The 25,794-nt window shown below is 36.5% G+C and overlaps 1 protein-coding gene across 1 annotated transcript in view; it reads right to left on the reverse strand.

Annotated features, from left to right (window-relative positions):
• LOC136836666 (muscle M-line assembly protein unc-89-like) overlaps positions 1-25,794 on the reverse strand; it is a 651,149-nt gene that overhangs the window by 369,479 nt on the left and 255,876 nt on the right.

A 25,794-nucleotide genomic window follows, 5' to 3' on the forward strand; every position in this document is an offset into this window, starting at 1 on the left:
TGTCCATTCCGCCTTTTCCTAAATCATATTGCGCAATAACAAATTCCGTTTTGTATTTTCATTCTTGGCAACTTCATTCTCTATTTCATTATTTTCATATATTTGGAAAATCCTCACCACTAGGGTTCTGTAGTTCGTGCCATACTCAGTACTTTTTCTTATCTTTTTTTTTTTTTCTACTACCATCTGTTCTCGGAAGAACATTAAGACGATGAAAGAACCACAACATGGAAAGGAGACACCAAAGAATACAAAAAAAAGAAAGCAAAATTCGCTATGCAATAGAGAAAACGTCTGCTAACGAAGAGAAAGCCTGCAAAACGCGCGTAATAACGCCGTGAAATATTCACCTGAACGGGCACATGGCATAAGCAAATAAATTGTGTTGTGTGAGAAGTTATTGGCAAGTTAATGACGTTCACATAAAAAAATTAATGGCTAATTAACTACAAGAAACTAACGAAAGGACTACATGAGTCAGGAGAGAGGAGAGAAGGTAGACCGAACTTTTTTTCGCTTTTTTTTTTATTATTCAGTCCTTCTTTATCAGGGAATGTTTAGACCAGAAAAAAGCGAAAGTGTATTTTCCCTTCTTACTTGTCCATTTTGTCACTTAATAGAAAGGGCTGCAACAAAGAACCTCTCCCATTTCCTTTTCCTGAATCCAATTCCATTAGTATATATATATATATATATATATATATATATATATATATATATATATATATATATATATATATATATATATATATATATATATACATACATACATACACATTATATGTATATATTTATATGTATATAAATTATGTATATATTATGTATATATATTTATACACATATACTGTATATCCATACACCGTTATGGGTCTGGGGGTTGGGAAGTAGCACCTACAGTGCGTCATAAGCAGCACACTGTAATTGGTATTAAAGATACTTTCGCAGAGTCCTTTCGGTCCAGCCGCACTGGTTTCGTCCTTTTATTTCTCATCCCTCTCCCTTTCGGTCTCTTCCTACTAAGCTGTCCAACTTCTCTATCTTGCTCCAATTTTCACATTTCATTTACATACAAGTCGTGTGGCCGGCCATCTGGGAGTTTAGAAATATGATTCAGTGGTCTCTTTCGGCTATTATGTAAAAATAAATGGAAATAAACGTAGGGCAAACGAACTGAAGGCCATAGGAGAATATGAAATCCATCTGCAGTTCCAAACCATCTAGAAATTAAACAGATGAGATTATGACGAAGAAAAAAGTCTCTTATGCTTCTGTTTATCATTCCACTATTCTGGGGTGAGCTGGAGAAAGGCATCGTGTGTGAGTGTTTGTGTGTGTGTGTGTGTGTGTGTGAAGCGGCAAATGACCAGCCATTATCATTAACATTCAATTAGTCCTCTGTTCAACAGTCACTGGCTGACATTAGACGAGAGGTGCATGTCGATTGCTCAAATTGCTCAATGCAACGAGAGAGAGAGAGAGAGAGAGAGAGAGAGAGAGAGAGAGAGAGAGAGAGAGAGAGAGAGAGAGAGATTATCATAATTACATTAATAATCAGTGAAGGCTATTTTTAATCTTTGTAGCGAAAAATAGGCTTAAAAAGGACAAATAAACGACGTGACGTTTGAAGCATTTATAGTGACAGAAAATTGCAGGACATCAGACGGAATATCACATTAGACATTTATTATCATATTTACCCGTTATTAACAACCCAAAGCTATCTTCGTCTCCTTGTGCGGCACGCTGCTTACATAAATACGTAGCAAAAGGAAATATACAACGCTGGAAGGCACCGTAATTATACGGTCTAAAAAATGAATGCACTCTGCTATGAAAGTTTTTGTGTTTGTTTGTCTATGCGCGTATATTTCTAATGTCTGTCCCTCTGTCTGCCATTACATTGGAAAATCAAACAAAATTTGCGTCTCTTAATAAGAAAAAAGTCAAAAGCAAGCAATACAAGTGACCACATTAAGTTAAATAAAAGAAAAATCTTAAGAAGACGAATGAAGTGCAGTGCAACACCAGAGGAATATATCTAACTTGTTAACTAACGAGCGAGTACCTAAAGACCCTGCACGATTTAAGGAAGAACAGACAAGTTAAATACAGTCCCTCCATGTGAATTAAGGGCCAGAAACACCATAAAAAACAAGATTGGCCAAAGGGCCGAGGCGCATCGTATGGGGAGAAAAGCAGATGCCCCGTTCTAGGGTTACCTGTAGGGCGAGCTATACAGTTACCTGGGGCTAAACTAATCACACGGTATTTTTCTTGCTGTTACAAGTAATTACCTGACCAATTATGACCCGTTTTTCCCGTCATTTATCTTTGCCTGAGAAGGTAGGCGCCGTGAATGGCCGCAGTTCGTCGGAGTAACAAAGCGTTTCGCACTAGAGAGTTTTTATATTTGGTTTTGTTTTTACTTGTTCTCTTCTGCGTAAAGGAGCTTTGGATGCGTAAGAATTCTCTGCAGATACGTAATTAAAAGCGACTACCTGATTGCAAGTCTTGAATGAAACGTGTCTGGACTCATTTCGATATCCGAACCGACCGGTTAATGATGAGTCTTTAATGGAACGTGTCTAGTCTAATTTCGACACCGAAGTTACTGTTTTCTGATGAGTCTTGGATAGAACATGTTTGCTCCGATTTCGAAACCTGAAGAGACTATCTACTGATGAGTCTTAAATGAAAGCTTCCAGTCTAATTACGATAATTGAACTGAACATCTAGTGATGAGTCTTCAATGAAAAGTCTCTGGTCTGATTTCAACACCCGATATTATCTCATGATGAGTCTTGAACGAAAAACTTCCACACTAATTTCGACATACGAGGTGACTGTCTAATGGCGAGTCTTAGAATGATGCATGTCTGGTCTAATTTCGGCACCCAAAACGACGTCTAATGACAAGTCTTGAATACGTGTCTTGTCTGATTTTCTTACCGATCAAATTGGAATATAGAATTTAGGCCAAAGGCCAAGCTCTGGGACCTACGAGGTCATTCAGCGCTGAAAAGGAAACTGACAGTAAGAAGGCTTGAAAGGTATAACAGGAGGAAAACCTCGCAGTGGAAAGTCAGAGGGAAGAAAGAGAATATGAACGGAAAATCAGAAAAAGATATGAAAGAGGTTGCAGCTAAAAGGGACGAAGGGACGCTGCAAAGAACCTTAAGTGATGCCTACAGTTGAGATGCACTGACGGCACTAACCCCCTACCGATCAGGGTCTTACTCATGAACAGTTCCCAGGAAGATCTTGCAAATGAGCAGACTAATCACAAGTTACAGTCTAATGATAAGTCTTGAATGAAAGGCGTCTGGTCTAATTTCCACTGGCCGATGACCTCATATGCAGACACATTCCCGACAATTATTCGGAGGTCTAGACTAATTGCAAATGACCGTCTTATGACGAATCTTTAGTGAGACGTCTTTTGTCTGACTCTACGTCTCTCCATGGCCTTATAAACACATGGTTTCTCATTAAAACCGAGGGGAAAATAAGAATTTCCTCTTCACTAAATTTAAGAGCGTGGTTTATGAATCCATGTGTTCACATGTGAATCTATGTATAAATACTTTCAATGGCACAAAAAAAGAGTCAGTGTAGTTATTAATTTCTCATTAACTTCTTTGTCTATTTTGTTCGTGCTTTTTATATATATTTATATATATATATATATATATATATATATATATATATATATATATATATATATATATATCAATCTGAAGATTTTATATATAGATATAAATTTATATATACATATATATATATATATATATATATATATATATATATATATATATATATTTTTTTTTATTATCTACACATATAGTTGAAAGATTTGTATATATATATATATATATATATATATATATATATATATATATATATATATATATATGTGTGTGTGTGTGTGTGTGTGTGTGTGTGTGTGTGTGAGACAGAGAGAGAAAGAGAGAGTCTCTTATCTGTACAAGTTACATTCATATCAATCCCAAAAAGTCACCAGCTTGTTGCCTTTTATAAAATTTTGTGGAAATCCATATATAACTATTTTTGAGTAATCATGATAACAGACAAATTAGCAAACTGAATCAAAATCATAACTTCCTTTCAGAGATAATAAATGAAATATGGTAAAAATAATAAATTAAATAAATCTATATATGTATATGTGTATATATTTATATTTACATATCATAAAGCGTATCAAAACTAAAGAAAAATTGCAAAATATACAAGCACTCATTACAAAATCAACATATACAAAAAGACAAAGATAGACCTCGGTATCAACCTGTAGACAAATTTGTCCTTCGTAGCTTTTATTCCTTTGTTTATCGTTAATTTCTCCTTTTTTTTATCTTTTTTTTTTTTTTTGAGGCGTTGTCGACCTACCGCGACTAGAAGGCGGGTCAGAACATGTCAACTGCCTTGTTAGACTGGGCTAGCCCGATAATATAACAGCGCTTGATGGGCCTCTTTGACTTAATTCAACATATTAACATCCATGTTAATTGAATTCGTTGGGCAGTGAACGAGAGTGTTAGCGACAGGCAGGGCTGGGAAGCTGTCAGGATCGAAAATCATTCGAGATAAAATAAAATGAAGAGAGCTGCTCATCTAACATATCTCTGAACATTTCTCACTTCTGGTAGATATAGACAGTATTTATCAAAATAATTATTCATTCTTTTTTTTCCTAATAACTACCGAACTTCATCTTCTAAAATAACAAGTAAAAACTGTGCCGAAGATCGAGTTTTCCGTACATCGTATAATCAAGGCCACCGAAAATAGGTCTCGTGTAATGCTGTATGAGCCACGGCCCATGAAACTTTAACCACGGCTCGGTGGTGGCTTGGCGTATACAGTTGCGAGACGCACCATTATGGGTAACTTTAAATTTAAATAAAATAAAAACAACTACTGAGGCTAGAGGGCTGCAATTTGGTATGTTTCATAACTGGAGGGTGGATGATCAACATACCAATTTGCAGCCCTCTAGCTTTGGTACTTTTTAAGATCTGAGGGCGGACAGAAAACGTGCTGACAGAAAAAAGTGCGGACGGACAGACAAAACCGGCAATATAGTTTTCTTTTCAGAAAACTAAAAAGCAGCTAACGAAAGAAACCTTGGAAATGTCAAAATTCAATCAAGACACAAAAGATCACTTAGCTCAAGAAAACTAAATACTATCACCACAAATCAATTTGGACCAACTAAGGCCCGACAGGTGGCCATCCAAAAATTGATCCTTTTTATCCACTTTCGAAGCGCACTTCTCTCCAGTTATACTTATAAATTCCCGTCTCTAGAACATCATTCAGCCCATTTATTTTCCAGTTTACCTTCAACAGTGGCATACCGAAGGTAATAAGATGCAAGCTACACATAAGAATAACATTACAACGTTCATATTAATTCAGCCCATGGTCTATTCTCTTATTATTGCCATAAGTAAATTACATCTACAATTAGATATCTGAACTTCATAGCTGCCCCATCAATTCATCTCAGTTGGTAGGATAAGTAGAGAGTTCCAAACCAGATCTCTTGTACCCACTAACACCTGACCATACCTCGCTGTCTCCCTGAGGCTAGGACCCTTGCTGGCATAAGGCTAAACTAAAACTAACCGACTAACCAACCTCAATAGTTCGTTTGGAAAGCTGTCCTCAGAACTGGAATCTTCATTTGATTTCTCTGCCCGGCAGGACAGAACTAAAAGGCAATTTTGTCAACACCCCCTTACAATTTCTTGCATACAGAACCACACTGACAAAGAAAACAGGCCTCCATTAAATAAAAATAAAGAAAGGATATGGCCATAACCGATCTAAATCCCCTCCCATCGACCGAAAGCTAATGGGCATAACGAAACCATTCGATGCCAGCAATGATATCATGTTACTTGGCATTTAAAACAAAGTCTCGTTATCACAATTAGCCATAATGTTACCAATGTACGATTTACAACTACTTGAAGAATATTTTCGCTTTCGTCCCATTTAACCGACTTTTACATAAATAACGTCAAGGTTATAACTATGGGAGTCAAAATGCGTAACCTACACCGGTTACTTCTCGATGTACAATGTGACACAAGACCAATTAAGTAACAACTGATTATTCTGTTCTGATGTAATCTTTACGGAAACTTTTCATTCCAAATACACGATGAATCACTTCTGGTTATTGCTCCTATTTGGGTCAGAGATAAAACCAAAAGCATGATACTAAGCATAGCAAATATCAAAATTATACCAAAAAAAACCACGCGGAGTTTAAGTTAGTTAGAAGAATACGAGCTTAAAAACAGAATCACTGTTTATCAAAACGTAAGAATTAGTAGGAATATGATGATCGGGCGAGACTGTATAAATTTCGGCAATGGTAATCTGTAACGCAGTATGCCATTCTGAAAAAAAAAATAAAGGAAAAACCGTTATCAAGAGTATTCAGAAACTGAGCTGTAAGTTGATGTTTCCTTGTCTGCCATATATAAAAGCCTTTCACTTACGACAGAGAGAGAGAGAGAGAGAGAGAGAGAGAGAGAGAGAGAGAGAGAGAGAGAATCTCATGTGCCAGCGATATATCTACATCGACTGCAAACAGATTCAGTCATCTAATGTTATTTCTATAAATCTGGCGACTGTCAGCCCTTTTCAGTACATGTTAAGTATTAACCTGGAATAAATTTGAGACAAAATAGCTGAACGTGTCAAAACAAGACAGTGGCACTACGCCATACTGTACCAGGTGTCAAGATACAGAGAGATTCAAGGACACTGCTTCACTGCCACAGAGAATTAAAACCTATTCGATATGAAATAACTTGTCGCGCATTATGTGTTAAATGAAACGACTTTTCGGGGAGCTGTTTCGAAGTTACTAGAAAATTACTATGAAAATACTTACATAGAATATTCATCATGGTAAATAATTACAGGATCACTTCAGTTACCATACTGACAATACTTTCCAGAACAATAATCCAAAAAAGATCACATTTTTTTCCTTTAACCCTGTCTTGCTTTCATCCACAGGTAGTCTCGAATCACTTCCACGTGAATTCTTCCAGTAACTAATTACTCGTTTCCACCTGACTTCCTTAATGACTAATTATCATCAGAAACGCCAAATCCAGATCAACCATCCAACTGGAAGGGTGTCTCTACTTTCATCTCTTCTTCCCTAATTACATCCTATCGAAGAGTCTTATAGGGGCCTCTATCTCTCATGTCACTTTCCCTGCCAGGAACCCCTACATGTACCAACCCCTTCAACAACTCCACCTCTTACCCAGTCCCCAACATCCATTCACCACCATCAACACCACCAACCCCACCACCACAAGTCTCTTCTGGTTATCTGGACGTCAACACCGCTATCTTCCTCAGCAAGGCAGTCATCATGAATAATATTATTCATTTTTGCTCCTTTCTCTTTATATTTCTTATATTCCTTCCGCCACACCGATGCAGTGAGAAGGAGGGTTTTTCTCTTTTTTTTTTTTTCAAAGGAGACCAACCATTAGGGAGGTACGAGGGCAATTACCTGCAACTTTATCTCACTTCGAGATACAGCTAATGACGCCTTTGCACAAAGATGCGATAGTCGGGTTTTGGGATATCTGAAGAATTTACTGTGACTCGATCGTTGTCGGACCGTATTTAGACAGAGTTTACTTTGATTCCTATCCCGTTGTTACATGCACGAATTTAGTAATATTGCAATCCAGCTATTAGATAGAAAGATAGACGGACAGATATGTAGATAAGTAAGTATTACTTTAACCTAGGTTGCAATTTTTCATGTACAGGGACAAAGTTAATATGCAGGTTGGTAAGGCAACTTAATACAAAATAATTTCTCCTCATGCCAAGCAAAAGATCCTCTTTAAGAAAAACAATAAAAAAGTCAGTCAAATATATATATATATATATATATATATATATATATATATATATATATATATATATATATATATATATATACATACATATATATATGTGTGAAAGTCATTTCATAAAATCAACACTACCCAACAAAAAACCCACATTGCTTTAAAACTTATAACTCTCTAAATAAGCAAAGAACATCTAATCGAAATATAAAACACAATAATGGCGCAGAAAACCTAACAAAAATAAAAAATACACAGAATCTTAAAAACGCACCCTACATCCTTCAATTTCTCTTTTGTTCCCGAGGGTCACAAGCACCAAGCGATCTCCCTCACGTTCATTCCAAGAATTCATCAATCCGGTTCATATTCGCGCCAAAGAATGAAGATGTCGATGAAGATGATACTGTTGTAAGCAAGCACTTTCGGCAACCGCCGGTGCCGTTGTATGCAACCGAGAGCTTCCTAAATAGCCTATCAGGAAAGTGATAATGGACCGTCAAAAGCTTCTCTTTATCGCTTGCTTCAAAAGCTTCGAGGCACCATCAATTTGGGGGAAGTTTGAAACGTAAATTTTTGAAAATCATAAGCGAAGTCACTTCGACGTTGGGTGTTTGTCCGAAGATTTTTGACAAAACGAAGAGAGAAGATATTGCTGTCGTAGTAATTAAAAGTGATGAATAGCCTGATAAGCTCGTATTAGGGCCTCGGTTAAAACTCGTCTCGCAAATCATTCTTTTTAGTGATAGAGTAAAAATTGGCTTCTTTGAAGGAGCTGGGATTAGTAGTATCAGGTCTAATGCTTTCCTTTAAATCTTTATACAATTAATTTTAAAAGCTGGGGGTGTGATGACACTTTTCCAGTTATGGCATACTCATTACAGCCTTACTGGAAATTTTTGAAGCTTGAAAGCATATGTATTGTCTTGAAACAAATGTTTGGATTATTTTTTCTTACGGGTTTCTTGTAATGAAAAGCCGTGGTTTGATGAATCCTTTTCATCTTCGTTAATTAAGCATATCACTGGCAAAATTCTTTCAGAAATTATCTGTTGCCTGTATGCTAACATTACATTGTTTATAACCGATAGTGGAGGGGCAAAAGGTGTGAATATTTACACATAAATTAATTCTTTAATTCACCAAAGGTAAACTAACCTCATCACAATAGTATTTAAATTTCTTTCTTCAGGCAAACATATCCTATCCTTCAAGCGTTCCAAGTAAACAAACCTTTCAGAATCCATTAAATTTGTTAGATGTTCATCTTTTAAGTACCTTACTCAATAGCCCTTTTTGATCGAATGGCGGATGCAACAAATATGAAATAACCTCTACACTTGACGTTCAAGTGATAGGATCTTTAACTATTCCCATAAGAGGTGCAATCTCCACAGGACCTTTTAGGTTTCTGTCACTGAATGGAGATTACATTAACCCCAAGAGGGATTTCTTGTCCATAAGGAAAACTGAACACTAAAGAGTACCTTACAACATTTTATACCTAACTTTTTTTTTTTATAGAAAATGCTCTTACTTAAAACAGCAACCTCGATAAATTCATCTGAGCAACCTCGATAAATCCATGTGATTTCTTTTACATACTATATTTTGATTACGCTGTGCTCTCTGCTTCAGACGGGCATTCTGCCAGAACTACTTCCTTCACAAGGATATGCCTTCTGCTTAAAACAGCCCTGTTATTCCCTTCTTCCTACGTTCCCCATGAGGATGTGACCTCCAATTCAAACAGTTCCAGCGCTAGGTTCCTCATCTTCCCCATTCTTTTGCTACTGTAATTTTCCATACACACCCTTTGCCACAAATATCTACCTTACCACACCACATAGTGTACTTTATAATTACGCTTCCTGCCTAAAAGGTAATGTTCCTTCCTCAATCACCTTCCACCTCATTTCCTCCAACACATACGATGCTTTTCCCAATACAAACTTCATATTTTCTATCAAGCGCGCTCATTGTATGCGTACACGTGTATAAATGAAATGCATTTTGAAACGCCCATATGTATGTACGACTGGGGACAGTTCCCTATGAAAATCCAGTGTGCCTCTTTTGACCTAATTAATGAATAAATATATACCTATTTCTAAGTTGACTGCGTTGGGCCGCATCCATGTGAGAGGCCTACAGTAAGGGTTTCCATTCCAAAAGTATTTGATGTGAGGCAGGTGAACACCCTCTGGAGCCATAATGGTTTAGTTCTCCATATATATATATATATATATATATATATATATATATATATATATATATATATATATATATATATATATATATATATATATATATACAGGTATATATATATATATATATATATATATATATATATATATATATATATATATATATATTAAAAATAAGTTTTACAGGGTCTTTCAAGAACCTGTCTACCAAGATCTGAGTGAGTTTTCGAAAATTCCTACAAAAACTTTTAATAATAACTTACTCGAGAGCAGTATAAAACCTGTAATGCGTTTGGAAAAAGCACTCGTCAACTGCACTCTTATTTTCAACCATGATAATAACAAACACTGTACGCTGTAGCGTTCTCTTCTGTTTTTAATAATAAACTACAATACAAACAAGCGTGCAACTGGGCCCGCTATGGAATGCTAATGAAGGAAAGCTGCGCAAACATGACACCGCCATATCACTCGTTAGTGCCTCTGACTTTTGAACTTTGTGAACATTCCTCTCCTGACGTTCACCCATAAAGTAAACTGTGGGGTGAATCATTTTGACAAGTACAGACGAAGGTGAATCCTAAGGTTAAATCTGATAATTTCTCTCTCTCTCTCTCTCACCCCCCGCCTCTCTCTCTCTCTCTCTCTCCATACGCACAGAACTATGTGGAACCCTTTTTCAAATATTCATTTTGATTGAATATTTTCCTTGCAACTTTCTCTCTCTCTCTGTCTCCATACGCACAGAATTATGTGGAAACCCTTTTTCAAATATTCATTTTGATTGAATATTTCCTCGCAACTTCTCTCTCTCTCTCTCTCTCTCTCTCTCTCTCTCTCTCTCTCCATACGCACAGAATTATGTGGAACCCTTTTTCAAATATTCATTTTGACTGAATATTTCCTCGCAACTTTGCTTCTCTCTCTCTCTCTCTCTCTCTCTCTCTCATCTTCCCCAACCTTTCTCTATTGTTTTTTATCTCTGGCCTGACGACCCTTTTCTTCAGGAATGACTTACTGTCCAAGATTTAATTAAATGATAACAACAAACAAAAAACCTCGTTATAGATATTCTAATGAATTTCACTGGCTTTCTCAGACATATGGAAATATTATGAATTTCTTCTTCCTTTAATTAAAAAAACATTTTTTTTGTGCGGTTCTCTTTTCTAACAGATCTTTCTATTTCCCATTCTTGTGCTGAACTGCACGAATTTCTATTTCTTATATAATGTTCGGCTCTAAAATAATCATGCTTAAAACAATGAATCTGAACAATGAAATAACCCTACGTTTAATAATCAATCAACACTACCCTGTGAAAAGCTTCTTGAATTAAGAATAACATCTTAACAATACGCCGAAGTTTCTTCGGCACAATCGAGTTTTCTGTACAGCCGCTACAGTGTATAATCAAGACCATCGAAAATAGATCTATCTTTCGGTGGTCTCGGTTTAATGCTGTATGAGCCGCGCCCCATGAAACTTTAACTACGGCTCGGTGGTGGCCTATCCTATATCGTTGCCAGAAGGACGATTATGGCTAACTTCAACCTTACATGAAATGAAAACTACTGAGGCTAGAGGGCTGCAATTTGCTATGTTTGATGATTGGAGGGTGGATGATCAGCATACCAGTTTGCAGCTTCTGTATAGAAGCCTCAGTAGTTTTTAAGATTTGAGTTCGGACAGAAAAAGTGCGGACGGACAGACAAAGCCGGCACAATAGTTTTCTTTTCAGAAAACTAAAAAGCAACACAGATGGTGATGATGATGAAAATAAGATGCACACCACCATAACATTATCACTGTTATCACAATTACTACAACAAACACCGCCAACAGGAGCACAATTTTAAGGCCGATAATTAAAAAAATCCAGCTATTATATTCTCAATCTAAGGATAACACCATTTTTCAAAAAAATATACAATCATTGAGAATCCTATTAATAAAAAAAAGCCACGTTCTAAACAAAGATTTGATAAACGAAATGCATGAAAACTAAGAAGCCCTATATCAATAACAACACCAAAGAAAGATGAAACTCTTACTCTTATTTAAATATAAGATTTCCGACCGCTCACGTATGACAACCAAATGAATTATATGCAAAGTTAAAATTCAGTAAATGAAACCTATTCACATGGAACAAGCAACAGGGGCCATTGAAGTGCAATTCAAGCTTCCAAAGAATGTTGGTTTCACCCTCCCACCGCAGACCCCACACTGTAGCAGTAACTGATCATGATACAGAGCCAGTGATTTTTCATCGGCCTGGGGGAAACGCGAACTCGCGACATCTGAGTGGCAAACCACGACACTAACCACTATACCAGCGGACCAGCTAGATGGTTGAATGATTAAAGATAGCGAATTGAAAACTACTCTTATAGTAAAGATGTATAAAAAGGTTTTGACAGAAAATACAAACACATAAACTGAACGCGTAAATATTTGAAAGAAAAATTATGGTTATAAGGAGGAGAGGAGGGCACACGCCACTGCCGAAATGATTAGGAACCAGATTACCCTTTTGATACGGATGTTTAAATATGGGACGGCTTAGGCGTAAATTGCCTCTTTAAATGGAAACGAGAGAGAGAGAGAGAGAGAGAGAGAGAGAGAGAGAGAGAGAGAGAGAGAACCTGAAGAATTAATATTCTGCCTCAACGTCAAAGTATAAATACGCATGGAAACACATTCCCACCTTTTACACCTACACCATACACACACATACACACCACACACACACACACTATATATATATATATATATATATATATATATATATATATATATATATATACGTATATATATATAATAAAAATTATATATATATATATATATATATATATATATATATATATATTATTAGTATATATATAAATATATATATATATATATATATATATATATATATATATATATATATATATATAAATGTATATATAGTATTTATATATATATTCTGTATGTGAGAAAGACTGTCCACCCGCATGCATGCGAATAAAGCGCCAATAAAAGAACAGCACAATAAATGCTAAATCATAAATCACTTTAAAAGAAAAGGAAAGCAGCCTCGGAGACGACCATTATTTCCAGCGCTCCGTGTAAGCTTAATCTCAGCTCGTAAAATTTGTTTATGGACGCACGTGGCAGAAGTAAAGGCTATAATAATGTAACCGAATTAACATGAATAAACGACTTTATCTTCCCATAACCGGTTGACCAAAGGAAGAGAATTGTGTTGGAGGAACTCTCCACCCCTCTCAGTTTTACATTGAATTTCGGCCATAAGAACAAAGTGCACAAGAAAATATCGTCTCTTCGCTCGTATAAAAGTCCGCATGGACATAAATCATATACACCTATCATGCTAATCTCACAGTCTTAATTAAACATTTAAACGACGTCATATTACAGATTATATCTCCAAATAAACACGCAAACATATGTTGAACATGCTTCTATTATTATCGGCTCCATTTAACTGCCTTCCATCTCAAAAGCGACAAGATTTAGAGATAAAGACTTGGTAACACTTACTAGAAAACTACGGATAAATTTCGAGCATGGTTTTATTTCTTATTTTCTAATTACTAATTAAATAACTAACAGAAAATTCGTTTTCGATCTGAAGGGAGTAGCTTAGGCTATACAGAATGCGTTGTTACACAAAGTCTTACGGGAAACATATAATCTGCAATGACTTCATTTCCTTTGCCACAGTTACGTGCTGTATTTCCTCATCGTGACTTCAGCGCTACCTAAAGCGACCCAAATTCATTCCAGCACATGTCCAAATAAATTAGAACACATGGCTCTGGCTACTGGACATCAACACAAGAATCCAGTTGCTACAGAATACACCACAATGGCAAAGCTACTATTTGAGGGCCTGGGCCATTTATTAAGCAAATGCAACATAATGACCGAAAAATTATTGACCAAATTTCAGGAACCAGTTAATTCACTAGCATCAATAAGGGTCTTTCCCTACTGATTCTAAACACAGGGAACCGGCTACTACTTAGTTGCACCACTATACACCAAATGCTACTATGGAAATAATGGCTCAGCTGCCAGATATGGCCCATATATTGGACATAACCTAGCAATAAGGACATAAGGACGCAGCTAATACACAGGTGCATTTGCATTCCTAAGTCACAGCTTCGCTTGGACATGAAGGGACCTAAGAACTTCAAATTTTCGAGGAAGACTAACGATCGTAGAATCTAGAGCCGTTAAATTTTGGATTGAATTCCACCGACAAGCTACTTTGAATCATTACTATTCTGGATTTACAATTACTCTCATGAAAACTTAGCTTGGTATTCAGATCAATACCAGTTTCAGAAGGATATTGAAGAACTTCAAAAATCTTGAATAGATCTGCCATCTGCTGGTGCTAAGAGGGCGATTTTACAAATATATCACCGTCCCTGTACCGACAAGTCAGTTCCAGTAAGGACACATTTAGGGTTTAGTCGAAAAAAAACTTCAAATTTAGCGCAAGATATAAAATCTAAGGTTCAAAGACTTCTGATTTTGGATGGATTCATTGACTGATTAAATAAAATTACCACGCTTCATAACAACCACTGAAATGGTGTACTCCATATACACTGCAAGAGGACAATACCAACAAAAAACCCAATTTATAATTTAATAATAAAGGCAATTTTTCGGAATTCTCTTTCCAATGCTTTTATTTTCTTGGGCTATTCAACCGTTGGTGCCTTTTAAGTTTTCCTAACCCATCATGGAGGTGTTGGGTGAATGTCGCAGCCAAAGGCAAAGTGTCATTTTTCACAAATTCTATAAGACACCAAGAAGTACAAATATTTGCCTTATAATTTCTGGTAGTTTTAGGGCAAGCAGCTATCACTGATTGTGCGAATAGCATATTATTTAGTGGTAGGATGCTCTTTTTCCTATTTATTATCGGTATTTTGTCCGCCACACATTAGGAGAAATAGGTTTCAGATACTTATCATAAAGTCTTAAAAAAACTAAATTACAGCGCGTCACAATACAGCTGATAAGCACAACTCAAATGCACAATCATTCCAATATTGTCGTTATTCTTGACGGAAGAGGTGTATCATCAATCAATAATAATAATAATAATAATAATAATAATAATAATGAACAGCACCGGAAATTATTCGTAATTTACACGTAGGAATCAAGGCCTAACCTCGACGCTTTTCGTGTATGAAGGAAAAGTGATTGTGTTCCCTTACACTGTACTATGTAATGACCCTAACCTTCTGATGAACAATCGCTTCTTCACTGAAATTTGAGCGTAGAAATACAGTAATTATGCAATTCTCGATTATTCTCCAGAACAAAAATCAGTGCCTGTATTCGTGGAGTCCGTTGTGGGCGGTGCTCACAATGAAGCCACAGAAACTAATAGTAGTGAAAAAGCAATTACCGTTCAGTAATGGGTAAAGTGAATTTTGGAAAGAAGAAAATTAACTGATTCCTTTGATAAATTTTAACTTGAATGTTATTACGACAGTTACTCTGCATGAAAACTTATTACGACCGTTACGCTTGGTGAAAGTGTGAAGCCATTCCCGTAGGTTTTCAGGAATGTCTAATTCAGGTCTAAATAAGAAATTATAACGTTTCAAGAAGTCATCGTCACCTATCAGATTAAGAGCACTACATGACCAAAAACCAAATGAATTGCAGATCTGTAAGATGGCTTCCATCAATGGCATCTTGGGAAATCCATCTATATTTAAATTTTAGTTATGAGTGCACATTACGGTAGCAGAATGTTTTTATATATATATATATATATATATATATATATATATATATATATATATATATATATATATATATATATATATATAAAACCTTCCAAATGGGGACTTAGCATGGCCCCTGCATTCCTTAGAATCACGTGAACAGATCGTAGAGAGGGAACAAGGAGGCACTGTGCCATGTACTCCCACCTATAGTTTCTGAGGAAATATCCCCCATACACCCCACAAGAGGGTTGGACGCTTACATCGGGACCCTGATTGGTTTAGTAGGCCTGGTAGAAGCTATCCGCCAATGACCTCGAACTATGGGGGTAAAGTGGGAGGTGAGACAAGGTGAGAATGCCCAAATGTCGCGGCCCTACCGAGGGGAGTTCGCGTTTGTCCCCGTGGCATCGACGGGTGTGTCCGACAAGCGGCCGCTATCCCTCAACTCGTAGTCTCCTACCACCGTCTACCTCTTAATTATTAGAACTAAATAGATAAAGGGCCCATTGTAAGTTCTTCTACATTATAGCTACCGTGTTAATTTAGATCATTTAGATGATTTCTGCATGTCCCACAGTAAGATTAGAATCCCACGTGACCTCAGGATGGTGTCATATATATATGGTGTGTGTGTGTGTGTTACATGGAATATATGAAATCCAGGGATTTCACGAAATTCCTATAGGGAATTTGTGAAATGAGCAACTCGCATAGGAACATTTGATCCCCGAGGGCTAGTACTAAACACGGCGAAACACATTTGACCCCCAGGAATCACTGTTTCGCCGTGTTTAGTACTAGCCCTCGGGGATCAAATGTCCCTAAGCGAATTGGTCATTTCACAAATTCCCTATAGGGATTTCGTGAAATCATTGATTTCACACATTCTCTGTAACACACACACACATATATATATTATAATATATATGTAATACATATATACATATATATATATATATATATATATATATATATATATATATATATATATATATATATATATATAATGTGTATGCATAACGTGTGTGTCTATGTGCGTGTATGCGTTCGTGCGCGTATGTGTGTGAAGAACTTTCATTACATAAAGAAATGCAAAAAAATTAAGAGAACTCCAAAACAAAACGAAGGTGTAATCAAGGTCCTTTATATAATACCAGCTCAATTTGACACAAGAAATAAATACTAAGAGAGAACAGCGACATAACTCTAGAGAAAGTTAAACACGACATTGACCAAATACACAGCAACGACAATCATCATAATGAGGAATGGCAGAGGTAACCCGATACTCTTGCAAGCATACAAGCTAATAAAATAAGCAAGGGAGGCTGGATTCGCATCATATCAAGGTATCAATTATAAGCTATGTAATTAGTGATAAGAATCGAAAACCAAACAATGGAAGTCGTTCATTACGAGAACGTTCTCCGCGTTGGAGCTGTAATAAGCATGAGCGATGAATTACGGTTATGGACGATGCTGCCTGAAAATAAAATAATATTCTAAAGCGACAGCCGTACAGAGATTTCACTGTTCATATTTTTTTTCTAATCTTAATCTTGGGGCGAAGTTCATCATCAGCTTCGAGCAGTAAGTAACTCGAGGACGATAATCACTTCATGTAAGATAATCACTCTGATGTAAGATAATCGTGATTAGAGACGAACAAGGACTTGCAATTAGGAAAGACAGTTTCCACGTTGTGTTGCTTTGCTGTCCTTGGGAAATCGCCCTTAAGTTGCGATTGGTTTGGCACGCAGGCCTTGAGAGAGAGAGAACTCACGACTGTTGCTGTTATGATATTTTAGTTTACTTGAGGTATCGCAGGATCTCTTATACAACTTTCTAACAGTCTCTTGGATAGAATAAAGAATATAAATATAAGGCCAAAGGCCAAGCGCTGGGACGTATGAGGTCATTCAGCGCTGAAACGAAAATTAACAGTAAGAAGGTCTGAAAGGTGTAACAGGAGGGAAACCTCGCAGTTGCACTACGAAACAATTGTTAGGGAGGGTGGAAAGTCAGATGGAAGAAAGAGAATATGAACGGAGGTACAGTAAAAAGAACGAAAGAGGTTGCAGCTAGGGGCCGAAGGGACGCTGCAAAGACCCTTAAGTAATGCCTACAGTGCACCACGTGAGGCGCATTGGCGGCACTACCCCCTTATGGGAAATAGCCCCTTGAAGAGTTGGGACACATCACTTTAACCTCTCGTTCCTTTAAAACGCTTATTTGGAAACATTTGAGAGTTCTGACCAATCCTACATGGAAAATCCTCTCATTAACATCCGTATTCACGCTAAATTCCTGAGGAGAACAAGGATCTTTGCCATGTCGTAACGTTTCTTGCAAGTATTCCGAGAATGCAGACCATCTGCTCTTGGAGATAACTAATATGGACGTAGCATCACATTATATAATCATGAAGAACTCTAGAGAATTTGAATGAAATCTAAGACAAACTTCGTGTTTGAGTCTAAATATAGGCTTGTGAAAAAATAAACAAAAATAAAAAAAAACACGTAACTTAATTCATCCGAATGAGGGCAAACAGGAAAATTTTTCAAAAGTAAACAGTCATCAGTACCGAAGTATATGGTAATAAATAAATATATTTGGTTGCTGAAAATAACAATGGCCAATGCTTCATGGAACATTTCGATAGATAAACGGAGAAAACGTGATTAAATATTGTGTAGCTTTTATTTTGCAGTGGAACAACAACGGCGATTACTTAACGTAAACACAGACACACCCCCACATATGTAGAATAACTATACAGAACCAATGCGACCATTACCATCATATGCAATGGGTGTTCTTACGAGTAAATATTTAGTCGATTGGGGTTATGCCCGATACACTCATAGCCTTTCACTCGAGCTGTTAACTAACTTTCAATTCATTTGATTTTTTCTGGAATTGTCCTTTGATTTCACCTACTGTACTCTAAAATAGGTAGTTAATAAACTTTTGATAACCATAATGACCATCAAAAGATTAAGGAGAGACACGTATATCAGGGTATTCGAGTCACTACATAGTTATTAATTAGAATTAACATGTATATCAATTTAATTGCAGGACTTCCTAAAAAGGCTAAGTCTTAAATTCTTTTCCATAACCAGTTCTGGAATGTTGCTTGCAGTTGGGATACAAGTACTCGTTTCCATTCTTGACAGGATTAAAGCCAATGCACTTCTGACCGAAACCCTCTTCACATCTTTCTTTCTGCTTCATCGTGACATTCACTTCTTGTTTTTATTTCTTTTTACTCAATTTTATTTATTTTATTTTTATTGTGCAGATGAAAGCTTGAGTAAATGTATTTAATGTGTGCATGTGCTCTTGTGTGGAAGCACATGCCTTTTTGCATATTTTTAAAGTTTCATTATTCATTCATCATTTAGTCCCGTGCTTAGTCTATGGCTTAGACTTGGGACTCCATTTCATTTTAATCCTTCGGGCCAGCCCTATGAGAGCTGTTAATCAGCTCAGTGGTCTGGTTAAACTATTTTAATAATAATAATTACAGGTATCTTTTCTGCCACTGTTTCTCAGGCGGTAACAACTGTCAGTCTACCACTTCGCACATTTATATAGTGGATATGATTAATCCTTGTTTTTTTGTAACTTCAACCCCACTTTCTACCAATGGAATACTTTCGCATGTTCTGTTTTCTGCAAGTTCCACATCCTTCAGGCATGGGCTATAAAATCGCACTGGGTTCCCCCCCCCGCCCCCCCACCGATTTCCTTTACTCAATAAACCAGCTAAATACGATAGATACTCTTAAATATTTACATTCATTATGAAACGAAATTCTCATGTAACAAATGTATGGTAATAATTCACTTCTTAAAGCTAAATGAATTAAAAATTGATCACGTAACATATTCAAGAAATATGGTTCTTGGTGGTGTAGAGTTAAGTCTCATCGCATTAGACCACCCTAGCATTAATGAGTTATGCAATGATCTTTGAAACAATAAAGAAAAAAATAAATGAAGAAACAAGCAATATGTGAAAAGCACGAATTTTAGTATGTAAGCATATCAGAGAGAGAGAGAGAGAGAGAGAGAGAGAGAGAGAGAGAGAGAGAGAGAGAGAGAGAGAATATCAGATGAATGACGACGTCTCCCCAATGGAATGAGGAAATCCTCGTCGAAGCCACCAGTTTTCAATTATGATAAAATGGTACACAATTCGACAATGCACTGATCACGCGAGTCTGTTGCTTTCTTTCTCTCTCACACCAACAGCAGTCGAATAACAACCAGGTACATATTTCACTGATAAGTCAAAACCGTTCCTCTCCTCGTTCTGTTCTGCTCTGTTGTTCAAGTAGAGAGAGAGAGAGAGAGAGAGAGAGAGAGAGAGAGAGAGAGAGAGAGAGAGAGAGAGAGAGAGAGGGCAAAACAATCAAGTTATAAACAGCAAACGAGGGATGGATGCATTCCAGCCTATGGGTTTAACACCAGGAGACATTAAACAGTCAATTGTGATTTATGCTGATCTTTTCCAAATTCGAAGGGCCCATATATATACACCCTCTGTAAACAAACCAACCAGCTATTTCTCAGGATGACAGTTGCTGTTCATCTCTCTCCCTCTATTAGAATGCTGGTATACACCTTTGAAGCTTCACTCATTTCTGGTGCTATCATACTGAAGCTCCCCTTGGGAACCTTCCTCCTCCTCCTCCTCCTCCTTTTCCTCCTCCTCCTCCTACCCCTCCTCCTCCTCCTCCTTCTCCTCCTCCTCATCCTCCTCCTCCTAATCAAGGTACACTTCCCCAATCCAGGTTAGGAATGGTCAAGATAACCTTGGATTTCAGTGGAGACCAAATTCGGATTAATATATTCAGAATTAATCACCCATTTCTATTTTGATGCGATTCCCTGCCGTGAGAGGAAGAGGGAGAGGACATCAAAAATAGAACGAAATTAAAATACCATATACTGAATTGTTTTATTCATTTCTATCTTCTTATCTAAGGAATAATCATGAAAACGTATTACCGGTAGCAAATAATAATAGACCATCTGCATTCGCAAATAACCGAATAAGATAATTTTTTAATTATTTACTGAACGCACATTTTTTAAGGGTACGTGATATTCATTATTATCAAAACTACAAAACCCATAATCCTTTAAAATTTAACAAGAAACTATTTACTTAACTAATAAAGAAATAAAGTTAGTTTCCTTAGTTCCTTAGCGAAAATTATTATTCAAGTTTTATATTATGTGTTTATTACCTCCATAAATTTGCAAGCCATACTCCCTAGGCAACCAACAAGCTCTGCCTTTAATGAATTATAACGCAGAACTAACTAATGGAAATCAATTAGAATAAATAAACAGATAATATATTCATTAGTAAATTTACTAATGAATACTCAAGTACCGGTGCATATCATTAAATGCTGATTTACGGTAACTCGACCATTAGAGAAAAAAATAAAAGAAGTTACATTATATCAGAGTGATTACATCTGAGAAATTAAACAGTGAGAATTTTTTGGAGTGAAAATTAAAAAAAAATGTAATGTCGATAAATCGACAACACATTCCTTGGAACAAAAACTTCTAAATACAGTCGAATTTCTTGCTGTGAAAACTACGTAAAATCTACATTATATAAAATGATACTGAGTTTTCATGGTTAATAAAAAAAAATGCTCAAATATCGCATATTTACAAGACCAGGGAGCCTTATTCAAGGCCAGGGAACCTTGTTAAAGCCTACAATACTTTAAAAAACCAATATAAAAAAAATTTGGCTAAACGGCATCGGAACGCATAAATGACCAGAGGATAAATAAGTGTGACCAATGCAAATAAATTCACAGAACAATAGAATAATCAATAGCCGCCCTAACGGGCCCACAAATAAAAGCTCCAATGTTCCCGACCATCATTTGTATTCAGGTCCGGAATAATTGCGGGAATAAAAAAATGTTCAGTAAACACAAAAGAAACCAATCGCATGGACAAATAAGGGGCAACTGTGATTTCACTGTACAAGAATGCTGAATGGGATGAAGAAATTCCCCTCACAATGCGAAAAATACTGTGATGTTTATTGCGTCAGGATTTATAGCAGAGGGGCAAATGTCCGACGCTGCACAAGCGCTCTCTTGAAAAGGGTAAGTATTAAAATTTTTTACATCTATAAGGAAACCATCATCATACCTCTCTCTCTCTCTCTCTCTCTCTCTCTCTCTCTTTGCACACACACACATACACACAGCTTTGTTGGAAGTTCAGTGAAGATATATATATATATATATATATATATATATATATATATATATATATATATATATATATATATATATATATATATATATATATATATATATATATATACATTACACATATATATATATATATATGTATATATATATATATATATATATATATATATATATATATATATATATATATATATATATAATATACAAAATAATCATAGGTTCTCTCATTCACGAGAAACCCAAATCGAACTCAGGAGAGGACAAAGGGCATGGGGCTCGCAACCGCATCCATATAAAAAGTTCACAAGAACCTCAACCCTGTGGAGCCCACTCCTTAATGAAAAAAGGTGTATAGCTGAAAAACAATTTTTCTCTCTCTTTCCCACACACACACATACCCATCCATACACACACACACTTTTGCACACACACACACACACACACACACACACACACACACACACACACATAATATTATATATATATATATATATATATATATATATATATATATATATATATATATATATATATATATATATATATTCGGAATTACACTTACGAATAATTTTACATAACTGGATGTAAACGTACTTTAGTAACGTACACAGTTTTAATCCTTTCTTATCTTACGCCATCATACTCTCGTGTTACGTCTGTGTTCACGCAATAGAGAGAGAGAGAGAGAGAGAGAGAGAGAGAGAGAGAGAGAGAGAGAGAGAGAGAGAGAGCTCGTCGAAACAAAATCTTTTTGATATGATGGTATGCATTTTGAAAGACGGAGTTTCACTAACGCCTGTCATTCTGCTATTCTTATTGCTAAGTCTACTTCCTTTGCCTCTTAACTCTTTCTCTCCATCCTGCTCCGCCTCACAACAACCAGTTAACATCCAAGCAACAAATCACTATTCAGATCAGTAAAGAACTTTCGGATTTTTACGAAGAGAGAAAAAAGTTAAGTACATCTTAGTTTAACCAGACCACTGAGCTGTTTAACAGCTCTCCTAGGCCTGGCCCGAAGGATTAGATTTATTTTACGTGGCTAAGAACCAACTGGTTATCTAGAAACGGGGCCTACAGCTTATTGTGGAGTTCGAACCACATTATGAAGAGAACTGAATTTCTATCACCAGAAATAAATTCCTTTAATTCTTCATTGGCCGTTCGGAGAGTCGAACGCTGGGCCAACAACGTGCTAGCCGAGAGCTCTACCCACCCCTCCAATGAAGAAGGGAAGAGAGAGAGAGAGAGAGAGAGAGAGAGAGAGAGAGAGAGAGAGAGACCTAAGAGGCTGACATCATACAGTCGTCTCAGGAGAGAGAGGAGAGAGAGAGAGAGAGAGAGAGAGAGAGAGAGAGAGAGAGAGAGAGAGAGAGAGAGATTTAAACCCAGGCATCTCATTAGTGACGTGGAATCCAAAGCAAGCGAGAGCAAGACGTAAATGGTCAAGACACTGCTTTGGCATGAGTGCATGTCTCTCAGCCACGGCGTCAGGTGGTCCTCGTTTGCATGTGCGTGATACATTTAATGAATATACGTTGCAGGCGGATACTAAAATCCTACATGTCTAATTCACATGTAAGGTTTCCAGAATACATTGGCTATTATATTAAATAAATGAAAAATACTTTTAAATGAAAATGTTAATAATAAAATACAGACATCTACAAACATCCACATTAATTACAAGCTTACTGATTCAATCTAAAACAATAAAACCATCATTATGTAAAGTGTAATAATAATCAAAACAGTGGTACCAAACATAACAAAGCCAGTATGGCGGATAAATTGGTGATCTCACTTTTACTGTCGCGCGTGGGTTCGAATCCCACTTCGGAAGGAAAGATTACCTTTATTTCTCATCTAGGTTCAAGGCTTGTAGTGATAAGCGAATCCAAACCGCATAGTGAAATCGAGAAGTTAAAGGGGTCATTGTACATCAATTCCGAAAAGAAATTTTGGCTGGTTTTGCAGGAATTTGGGCAATTTTTAGACATTTCTCCTATATTTTGGCAATTTCATTCCGAAATTCGTCAAAATCAGCGCTATTAAAATGCATACATGTGGGTAAAAATTCATCATGAAATTATAAATTATATATATATATATATATATATATATATATATATATATATATATATATATATATATATATATATATATATGTGTGTGTGTGTGTGTGTGTGTGTGTGTGTATGTGTGTGTGCGTGTGCGTGTATCCAGCAACCCAGCATAACCTGTTCTCATCAACAGCATAAAAGAATAAACAATTCACATAAAATTCACCTTGAAAAAGTCTTGAAATCCAAATGCATACAAAATAAATCTACACTAAAAGAAAGCATCCCATCACCACCTGCAGAAGGATCACGACACTAACCTCTTTCACCGGCATGATGTCCTTCCTCATGGGACCCATGTCTGGTAATGATCTCCGGGTGGTACTTGAAGGGACACCAGACGTGCGACGAGAGGTCAGCTATTGCCAAAACGAGGTCAAAGTTCGTTTGGGTTCACAATCTCACCAGCAGCACGGATACTGTATTAACGAACGGGTTTAGCTTTCAGATAGAGTCACTTTGAAATGGTTCTTTTAGCTTTCAGATAGCGTCACTTCGAAGCGGTTCTTTTAGCTTTCAGATAGCGTCACTTCGAAGCGGTTCTTTTAGCTTTCAGATAGCGTCACTTCGAAGCGGTTCTTTTAGCTTTCAGACAGCGTCACTTCGAAGCGGTTCTTTTAGCTTTCAGACAGCGTCACTTCGAAGCGGTTCTTTTAGCTTTCAGATAGTGCCACTTTGAAATGGTTCTTTTTGCTTTCAGATATTGTCACTTCTAAGCGGCTCTTAGTGTAACCTGCTTGAGCTTCCAGAGACTGGATGTATTAAGATAGAAAGATGTTTGTGGAACCTGTGTTCTTTTTAAAGACTGAAACAAAATATTAGGATCACTTTAAAGTAGCTGTTTGTGTAACTTGACTAATATATCAACAGCTGAAATAAATACTTTGATACGGGCAGCCTCTGTGGCTTACGTTGGATACCGAAGACTGAAATAAACGTTTAGGTAACTAAGCTGGCGACTGAAATCCGGATTCTTTGGCAAAGATTGAACCAAATATTAAGATCACTATTAAGAAGTTGTTTATGTGACAAGGGATACCACCAAGATGGAGTGTACGAATCATCACTCTAAAACCCGCATTCCTTTGCAAATATTGAGATGAATCGCGTGTGTGATCTGCGTTATTTTCCGAAGACTTGAAAGGTTGAAGGTCATTATGAAGAGATTGTGTAATTTTTAATATTTATCGAAGACAGAAAATAAATTCAGACTTTCTTTACTAGTGGGTAACTCTTATGGCGTAATTTCATGTCTCTGTTCCACAAATAGGTAAAGTTTGCAAACCACATTAGCTGAAGCGATGAAGAGAACAGCCTCATCACAAACAGAAAAATGCTTTAAAAGTGTTCTATCAAATCGAATTGGAAATAATACCAAATGTTCCTATGAAAAACTTTCTTTTACACTACAGTAATCGTAAATTGATTGCTTTACTCATAAATTACTCGACCTCATAACAACCAAGGTCATTGACGCCGGAGTCATTTAACAGATTACAAAT

The sequence above is a fragment of the Macrobrachium rosenbergii genome, chromosome 56, assembly GCF_040412425.1.
Source record: "Macrobrachium rosenbergii isolate ZJJX-2024 chromosome 56, ASM4041242v1, whole genome shotgun sequence".
NCBI classification, from domain to species: domain Eukaryota; kingdom Metazoa; phylum Arthropoda; class Malacostraca; order Decapoda; family Palaemonidae; genus Macrobrachium; species Macrobrachium rosenbergii.